The sequence below is a fragment of the Oryx dammah genome, unplaced genomic scaffold, assembly GCF_014754425.2.
Source record: "Oryx dammah isolate SB20612 unplaced genomic scaffold, SCBI_Odam_1.1 HiC_scaffold_24, whole genome shotgun sequence".
NCBI classification, from domain to species: domain Eukaryota; kingdom Metazoa; phylum Chordata; class Mammalia; order Artiodactyla; family Bovidae; genus Oryx; species Oryx dammah.
In genome coordinates this window covers 30,502,704-30,511,868 of record NW_024070208.1, presented here as the reverse complement: position 1 = coordinate 30,511,868, position 9,165 = coordinate 30,502,704, and the positions used below count along the sequence as shown (strand labels likewise).

The 9,165-nt window shown below is 48.5% G+C and overlaps 1 non-coding gene and 1 pseudogene across 1 annotated transcript; one reads left to right on the top strand and one right to left on the bottom strand.

Annotated features, from left to right (window-relative positions):
• Positions 1-297: 297 nt before the first annotated feature.
• On the bottom strand, positions 298-370 carry TRNAA-UGC. The gene has a single exon. It is a non-coding gene; the product is annotated as a tRNA-Ala (tRNA).
• Positions 371-7,523: 7,153 nt separating this feature from the next.
• On the top strand, positions 7,524-7,614 carry LOC120883429 (annotated as a pseudogene).
• The last annotated feature ends 1,551 nt before the right edge of the window (positions 7,615-9,165 follow it).

Below are 9,165 nucleotides of genomic sequence, written 5' to 3'. Positions count from 1 at the left end.
TTAGTTGTGTCTAACTCTTTGTGACCCGAGGGACTGTAGCCTGCCAGGTTCCTCTGTCCATGGGATTTCCCAGGCAAGAATATTGGAGTGGGTCACCATTCCCTTCTCCAGAGGATCTTCCTGGACCAGGGATCGAACCCGTGTCTCTTGAGTTTGAGGCATTAGCAAGCAGATTCTTTATCACTGAGCCACCTGGGAAGCCCCAAACCCTGCATAAATAGCTATTTTTAAATCTTTTATTTTTTAAAGTAGTTTTATTTATTTATTGGCCATACCTCAAGGCACGTGGGATCTTAGTTCCCCGACCAGGGATCGAACCCGTGCCCCCTGCAGGGCAAGTGCAGAGTCCTAACCACTAGACCACCAGGGAAGTCCCTTAATCTTTTAAAATGTGTCATGATTATATGTTTAGAGGAAAGAATGAGACATCAGATTTTTGGTTCCTCAAGTAAAGAGCTGGGAAGTTGCCCCTGTGTTCTAGTAAGTCAAAGCTTAACAGACTGAAAATTCAACAGCTCTCTAGGATGCAATAAGAGAGGGAGGGGGGACATGGGGCAACCACTGCCTGCAAGACTGGAGACCCAGCCAGGCAAGTACAGGAAGCGGCAGCCGGCCGGAGCGGACTCAGTGGGAGCCAGTGCTGGGACCAAAACCGCAGCCGTGATGTTCACATCCCCTAGGCGCTCCATGTAGACAAGGTCAAGAGCTAAAATCTCCAGGGGGATGCCATCATAGCAGGCCCCCACAGTCTTGCAGGATTTATCTCCGGGGTCTCAGCCAGGTTCCCACAGTAAATATCAGAGAAAAGCTCCCTCAGGTTCCCAGCAGTGGGAGGGGAAAAGGAGCCCTGTTAAAATACACCAGACACATTTCTCTTGGGACTGACACATACACACTACAATATATAAACTAGATCACTAATAAGGACAGAAGTACAGCGCGTTGTGCACCCTGCGCTCAGTCATATTTCTTTGTGACCCTGTGGACTGTAGCCCACCAGGCTCCTCTGTCCATGGAATTTCCCAAGAATACTGGAGTGGGTTACCATTTCCTACTCCAGGGGATCTTCCTGACCTGGGGGTCGAACCCGCATCTTGTGTGTCTCCTGAACTGGCAGGCAGATTCTTTACCAGTAGTGCCAGACAATCTTGGCTAGCACAGAGAATTGTACTTAATACTCTGTAATGATCTGTATGGGAAAAGAATCTAAAAAAGAAAAAAGAGTGGATATATATATATAAATATATATATAACTGATTCGCTTTTCTATATACCTGAAAATAACAACAACATGGTAAATCAACTACAGCCCAATAAAACCTTTTAAAATAAAAAGAAATACACCATAGCCCTCTGTTCTTCTTAACAATGCCAGCCCTCAGGGGAAACTAGGGAACCAGAGCCTGGCCTGCTGGGGTGTGATCAGAGCCAGACTGCCTGGGGAAGGGAAATCCCCACCTCCACCTGCCCTAGCCATCCTGCGTCTCCTAAAAGAGGAGGAAAAATAAACTGAGAAACACTTGTGAAGCTCACAGTCCAGAAACACAGGCTCAGAGAAACACCGTGACCCTATCATAGGACTAGAACGCTTCCCCACCCTTCACACCTCACCAACATATCCCTGAGGGCCTGTTTATGGCTGTTCCTTTTTACCCAGCACATGGTGTCTGGCTATTAAGAAAAATCACAAGGTCTACCAAAAGGCAGAAATCACAGCCCAAGAGATGGAGCAAGCATCAGAACCAGACGCAGAAGGCATGTCAGAATGATCAGACCAGGAATTTAAAACAACTCGGATGACTATGCTGAGAGCACTAATGGATAGAGAAGACAGACACAGGACAGATGGACGGTGTAAGCAGAGAGATGGAAGTCCTGAGAAGGGACCAGAGAGAAGTGCTGGAGATCAAAGGGACTGTAGCAGAAATGAAGAATGCCTTTGATGGGCTTACAGGCAGACCTCGTTTTATCGCACTTTGCTTTATTGGGTGTCACAGACACTGGGTTGTTCTTTTTTTTTTTTTAAACAAATCGAAGCAACCCTCCTGCATAGAAGCAGTCTATCTGCACCATTCCTCCAACAGCATCTGCTCACTTTGTGTTTCAGTGTCATATTTTAGTAATTCTCACAATCTTTCAAACTTTTTCATTATTATTTGTTAGAGTGCTGTATAGTCAGAGATCTTTGATGTTCCGACTGTAATTGTTTTGAGATGCCACACACCCACAGTAGATGGAAAACTTAATCAGTGGCTCCACCAGGGCTGTTACCCTGTCTCCTTCCCTACTCCTTGAGACACAACAATATTGAAATTAGGCCACTTAATAACCTTACAATGGCCTCTAAGTGTTCAAGTGAAAGAAAGCATTGCACATTTCTCACTTTAAATCAAAGGCTTTGGGGCTTCCCTGGTGGCTCAGAGATAAAGACTCTGCCTGCCAATGCAGGAGATATTTGATCTAATGCCATGTTTGATCCCTGGTCTGGGAAGATCCCACATACCATGGAGCAGTTAAGTCCATTCACCACAACTACTGAGCCTGTGCCACAACAGAGCTCAGGAGCCACAACAAGGAATAAGCCCCACTCTCCCCAACTAGAGAAAGCCCACTTGTAGCCACAAAGACCCACCACAATCAAAAAATAAACAAATAAGTCAATCTTAAGAAAAAATTAATCAATATATTAGGAATTCCCTGGCAGTCCAGTAATTAGGACTCCAAGTTCTCACTGCCAAGGGTCCAGGTTCAATCCCTGGTTGGGGAGCTGAGATCCCACAAGTGGTACAGCCAAAAAAAAAAAAACACAATATAATCCATCACATCAACAGACTGAAAAAGGAACATAGGAAGGTTCTGAAAGAGTTATAGCCCAGGTCTCACCCTTCCCCACCACACTGCTTTGGGACTGTCCAAGCCCATCTGGTCCCACAGAAAGAGGAAGCAACAGCCCAGCTCTGTGTAGCATGAGCCCCCTGAACCCGGCCGAACTGAGGGGCGATGGAAGCAGGGGGCCTGGCCCCAGAACTGTAGCTCGGCAACCTGAGGGCCCTGAGGGTTTACAGGCACAGCTCTGGGCAGGAACAGAAGCGATGGGGAGGCTGCAGCGGTTCCAGATTCCTGTGGTCGGCTGGGGAGCTTCCCTCCTCTCCCCTCACACTCATCAGGACAGACACACAAAGGCCTCCATCTCAGTAACACACATCAGCAGAGAGGGGAGTGCGGGTCAGGGAGACAGAGCTCGTGATCCAAACTGCACCTCTGCGGAGAACAACCGCTAGAAGAAAGACATCAAGCCAACAGCACGCATCTCAGGAGCAGAACTTTTGGGACAAATGGACCAAGAGAGAAGTTGACACAATGTGTGTGCTTAGTTGCTCAGTCGTATCCCACTCTTTGCGACTCCATGGACTGTAGCCCACCAGGCTCCTCTGTCCATGGAATGCATTGCAGGCAGATTCTTTACCAGCTGAGCCACCAGGGAAGCCCAAATTGACACAACAAATAGGCTCAAAGAGGTGAGGGAGTACAAATGTAATGTGAACCAGGCAGAGAAGTTATCAAACAGGAAGCAATGCCTGGCCTACTAAAGGTGGGGCAGGCAGTCATTCCAAGGTCCAGCAAACTTCTCAGCACAGCAGATGGACTCCAGCCCCCTTTGTACCTCCCCAGAGAGTGGGAGAAGTTATGGGGGATGCTGTCAACCCTACCCTTCCTTGGATGCTAAGGGGCCCCTCTGCAGACCTTAGGCAGTCCCCTACCACATGTCAGTGAGCTGCAGTGCTGATGTGGAGAGTGGCGCACTATTCTGTGAAGAGAGTTTATTTCTTAACCATGGATCTGACAGGGAGATTCTCCAGCCCAAACACATTCAGTGGCTTTCTGCCATCAGCCAAAGGTTCTCGGAATGACTCATGAGGCTCTTACATTCTGGCCCCAAACCACCATCCCAATTTCTCCTCCTGCCACCATCCTCCAAACACCTGATGGTCCTGCAACATGAAAGCCTGCATAAAAGATGTCAAAGCACAGAGGCTCCTTCCAGGCACTGATTCTGCAGGTCTGTGATTGCCACCTAGAACTGTTGAAGAGAAGTGGGAGAAACGGCTGTGGTCCATAAGCATATCTGCCTGGGGGCTGGCAAGATGGGAAAGCTTGCCATGCTGAGAGAAATGAGCTTCAGCTAGAAGCTCCCACATGTAATGTGGTTTTTCATAGCTTCACGCCTTAGAAAATGCTGCTGCAACTGCCTAGAAGGTTCTTCCCCACTCCATCCACCAATTAAACTTCTACTCATCCTTCAAAACCCCAGCCCCTCACCAGGAACCTTAGTGCTTTATTTTCCGTGAGGCTGCAGCTGTGATTTCAGGCATACAACACACGGCGCTGTGGGGTGGTCTATGGACCCATCTCTCCAACAGTGAGCGCTTGGAGGGCAGGGACCAACTTTATGCTGCTCTGAATCCACTGTGCCTGCATGTAGAGACCATTTAATAGATGCTTGAGTCATTAATTAAATACAGATGTCTAGCTAGCTAATTAAGCATAACAGAAGGTTATGCTCTACTAGGAGATCTGTCCAGGATGATTCTTCAGAATTCCTGCCTTGAGGGAGAATAGAATTAGTCTAGTCTGGATTATCCTAGAGGTGGGTCAGCATCATTTGATTCCAGGCCCTGTTAGGCCTCCTCTGAGCACCTGCCTGTCTGAGACTGAGGCTCTCCCTGAAGGGTCCCCCAGTTTCCACTGCAGAGGCTGCTGCTCCAGCAATGCCAGCCAGTATCCAGCAGGGCATCCAAGATTGAAGGTTTGCTTTTCAAATCTCCTAGACCCCAAAGACAACCTTGTTCTGCGGGAGAGAGACTTCATGCTCTTTTATAGGCACAGGACTCCTGCATCTGAGCAGCCATAATGGACACTTTCAGTATACATTTCAGTGTAAATAAATGATTTGCAGCTTCCTTGAGGGTCGGGGCTGTAGATGGTGTGAGCCCAGGGGTCCTGGGTACCCTTTGCCATCTCACTTCTCTGTGCATCCTCCCCCTGCCCCACCCAGCCCCACACACATCTCCTGGCTGCCTTGCCTCTGGTCCAGGTGTTTCCTTGACCTGGAAATCTCGACCCAGTCCCGCCCAGCCCACGCTCTGATGGTAAACACCTACTCACTGGTCTTTCAAAACTCAGGTCAATAGATTCATCTCTACCGTTATTTTAGATTCCACATATAAGCAATATCCTATGATATTTGTCTTTCTCTGTCTGGCTTATTTCACCCAGTATGTCAAAGGAACATATTTATAAAACAGGAATGGAGTCATAGAGGTAGAAAACAAACTTATGCTTTCTAAGAGGGAGGAGGGGTAAATTGAGCATTTCGGATTGACATATATGACTGCTATATATTAAACAGATAACTAGTAAGGACCTGCTGAGGGGCTTCCCCGGTGGTTCAGTGGGTAAAGAACCCACCTGCAATGCAGGAGACACAGGAGACGTGAGTTTGATCCCTGGGTCAAGAAGGTCCCCTGGAGGAGGAAATGGCAACTCACTCCAGTATTCTTGCCTAGAGAATTCCATGGCCAGAGGAGCCTGGCGTGCTGCAGTCCACGGGGTCGCAAAGAGTCAGACACAACACACACATGCACACATATATAAACTAGATAACTAATAAGGACCTACTGTATAGAACAAGGAATTCTGCTCAATACTCTGTATGTAATGATCTCTATGGGAAAAGAATCTAAATAAAATAGGGTCTTCCTTGCAAGGAATGTAAACCTCCTTGGCAGGCTGTAGAGGCCACCTGTGGTTAAGAAAATGATGGAACTCAATCCCGAGGGATGGAGGGGAGTGACAAGCCAGCAGCAGCACAAACACCCCCATCACAAGAGCTTTGGGACTTCCCTCGGGGTCCAGCAGTTAAAAACCCACTTGCCAATGCAGGGAATGCAAGTTCAATCCCTTGTCCAGGAAGATTCTACATGTCACAGGGCAACTAAGCTTGTGAGCCCGCAACAACTGAGCCCTCACACCACAGCTACTGAAATCCGCCCTCCTAGAGCCTGTGCTTCCCAATAAGAGAAACCAATGCAATGAGAAGCCCTCACATTGAAACTTCAGAGGAGCTGCTTGCCACAACTACAGAAAGCCTGCTCACAGCCACGAAGACCCAGCACAGCCAAAAATGGATAAATAAAATGCCATCCATTTACAAAAATAAAAGAAGAAGAGCTTTGGAGCCAAGTTCCTAAGTCAGTTGACAGAGGAGAATAAGAATTAAAATGGCATTAACTTTTTGTGGCATTTCTTCCAAGGTTGTTCTTCAAGAAAAGGCTGCTTCAGGAGTTGATATTAAGCTCAGCTCTTTTAGGGGAGAGAACTGTTTTTGCAAATTACAGACAGGAAAGCATCCAGAATGCCCTCCCCCTCCCCTAACCCTGGCTTTGATCTTAGTGTCCCCGTCCAGGCTGGGTGGCCAGGCGCACAAGGAATGACACAACAGAGGGACTCATAGAATTACAGAAACAGTGTTTGACAGCTGGCTTAGCTTGTAAAGATTAACTGAGAAAACTAGTAAATGCGTACCACTTATGTATTGGCCTCTGTTCTAAAGGCGTCACATGAATTACATATTGAATCTTGCAACAACCCTCTAGGGTAGCTACTGTTACATTGTTGTTATTCAGTCACTAAGTTGTGTCCGACTCTCAGCGACTCCATGGACTGCAGCACACCAGGCCTCCCTGTCCATCACCAACCCCCAGAGCTTGCTCAAACTCATTCCATCGAGTCGGTGATACATCCAACCATCTCATCCTCTGTCGCCCCCTTCTCCTGCTGCCTTTAGTGTTTCCCAGCATCAGGGTCTTTTCCAATGTGTCAGCTCTTCCCATCAGGTGGTCAAAGTATTGGAGCTTCAACATCAGACCTTTCAATGAATGTTTAGTGTTGATTTCCTTTAAGATTGACTGGTTTTATCTCCTTGCAGTCCAAGGGACTCTCAAGAGTCTTCTCCAGCACCACAATTGGAAAGCATCAATTCTTTGGTGCTCAGCCTTCTTTATGGTCCAACTCTCACATCCATATGTGATTACTCTTATGATCTCCATTTAATAGATAAGGAACCTGGGGCTGAAAACTGTGTCAACTTGTCCCGGGTCTCCCAGCTAGAGAGAGACAGCTGGGGTGAGCAGCTAGGTAGCGTCCAGCCTCTGGAGCCCCTACTTTTAACCCCATGCCATCCTACCCTCAGCATGGAGGCCAGATGGTCACCTCATCCTTGCAGGGTAATGGAAAGACTAAACTGGATTTGGGGGTGACTCTTTCTGGATGAGGATGGATGAAGGAAAGGAATGAGGAGCTGGGCCATCTTTGGGGGCTCTGGTCAAAAAAAAGCAATTGCCTGGGTGGGTGATGACTGAGAGCAGCTAGGGTACCAGTGTGGATGCATCCCAGGGAATGTCAAATGTCAGAACTAGGGAGACCTGGAAGACAAGGAAAAGCCAAGATGCACCCTAAAGTTGAGGACAGCCGTGGCTGCAGACAGCAGCCTTCTTGGTAGTGTATCCAGCCTGTTGTCTGTACAGGTTGCCCTAAGGGACCTTGGAGACAGCTCTTCCCAGTGGACATTCATGACTGGCCTGGTGTCCCCAGGCTAGGCTCCAGCCAGATATGCGTGGTGCCTTTGGAAGCCCCAGGGCACAGTGGCCAGGGTTCACATTGGCCAAGTCATCATGTCCACCTGCACCAAGCTGCAGAACAAGGAGCATGTAAGTGAGGCCCTCCTCAGGGACAGGTTCAAGTTCCCTGGCCGCCAGAAGATCCGTATCTCCAAGAAGTGGGGATTTACTGAGTTTAACGGGAGTGAATTTGAAAACATGATGGCAGAAAATCAGCTAGCCTGGGATGGCTGTGGGTCAAACATGTGAGTAATTGTGACCCCCTGAACAAATGGCAGCCCTGAACTCATGAGAGCCTGGGCGCTGTCCACTCCTTACTCTGGCCCATCAATAAATCAGTAAAGTTGAGGACAACAGCAGACACCTCAAGCAGAAACCCACACGATGAGGGACCAGGAAGCGGGACCCCAGGTGCAGAGGTAGCGGTGGCCTGGCAGGAGCCTCCATGTGTGAATAATCAGCCAGTTGCAGGCCAGGGGGTCAGCAGGCACAAGGAGGAGGCTCGGGTAAGGGGGTATCATGGTAAGATGATCACAGGCATTTGAAGTCTGACCATCAGCAGTGAAAACAGCCCCCTAGAGCAGCGTCCCTAACCTGCTTGACACCAGGGACCAATTTCGTGGAAGACAATTTTTCCACAGACCAGGCGTGGGGCGGTGGTTTTGGGGTGATTCAAGTGCGTTACATTTACTGTGCACTTTATTTCTAATCTGGGCTTCCCTGGTGGCTCACACGATAAAGAATCTGCCTGCAATGCAGGAGACGTGGGTTCGACCCCTGGGTTGGGAAGATGCCTTAGAGAAGGGCATGGCAACCCACTCCAGTATTCCTGCCTGGAGAATCCCATGGAGGAGCCCAGTGGGCTACAGTCCATGGGGTCACAAAGAGTCGGACACGACTGAGCTTCAGAACACTTTGACTACTTCACTTCTTCATTATTTCTAATCTAATGTTGCTGTTGATCTGATTGGAGGTACTGGTCCACGGCCGGGAGGCTGGGGACTCCTCACCCAAGATGGGCTCCTTGGAAGCACGTGGTCAGGAAGTGCTCAGACTGGCCTCTGAGTTCCCCCTGGGCAGGGAGGCTATAATTTCAGGCTTCTGAAAGGCCCCCAGGGAAATCTCCCTCTCTGACCACAGGCTCATGTGCCCTGGCCTCACTCACCAAGGGTGCTGCCAAGTTCTGTCCTGTAAATTTTGGGCACTGAGCAAATATTAAGCCGTAAAAAAACAGGAGCAGAGAAATCATTAGCGATGTACCAGTGATCGTGCAATGTCACTGTGGAGATTTCCCAAGTAAATAATTTCCTTTCCAGCCACCGAGTATCATAATGACACAGCCAAGACGGGTTTCTATTTATTCCTGGCCAGTCTCTCTCAGATTTACGTTCCAATCATGAGATGGGACCTCTCACTGCATTTTAGCGCATTACTTAATCAAATGGTATGCCGGTTGACCCCAGTGTGTCTTAAAGTTGGGGTTATT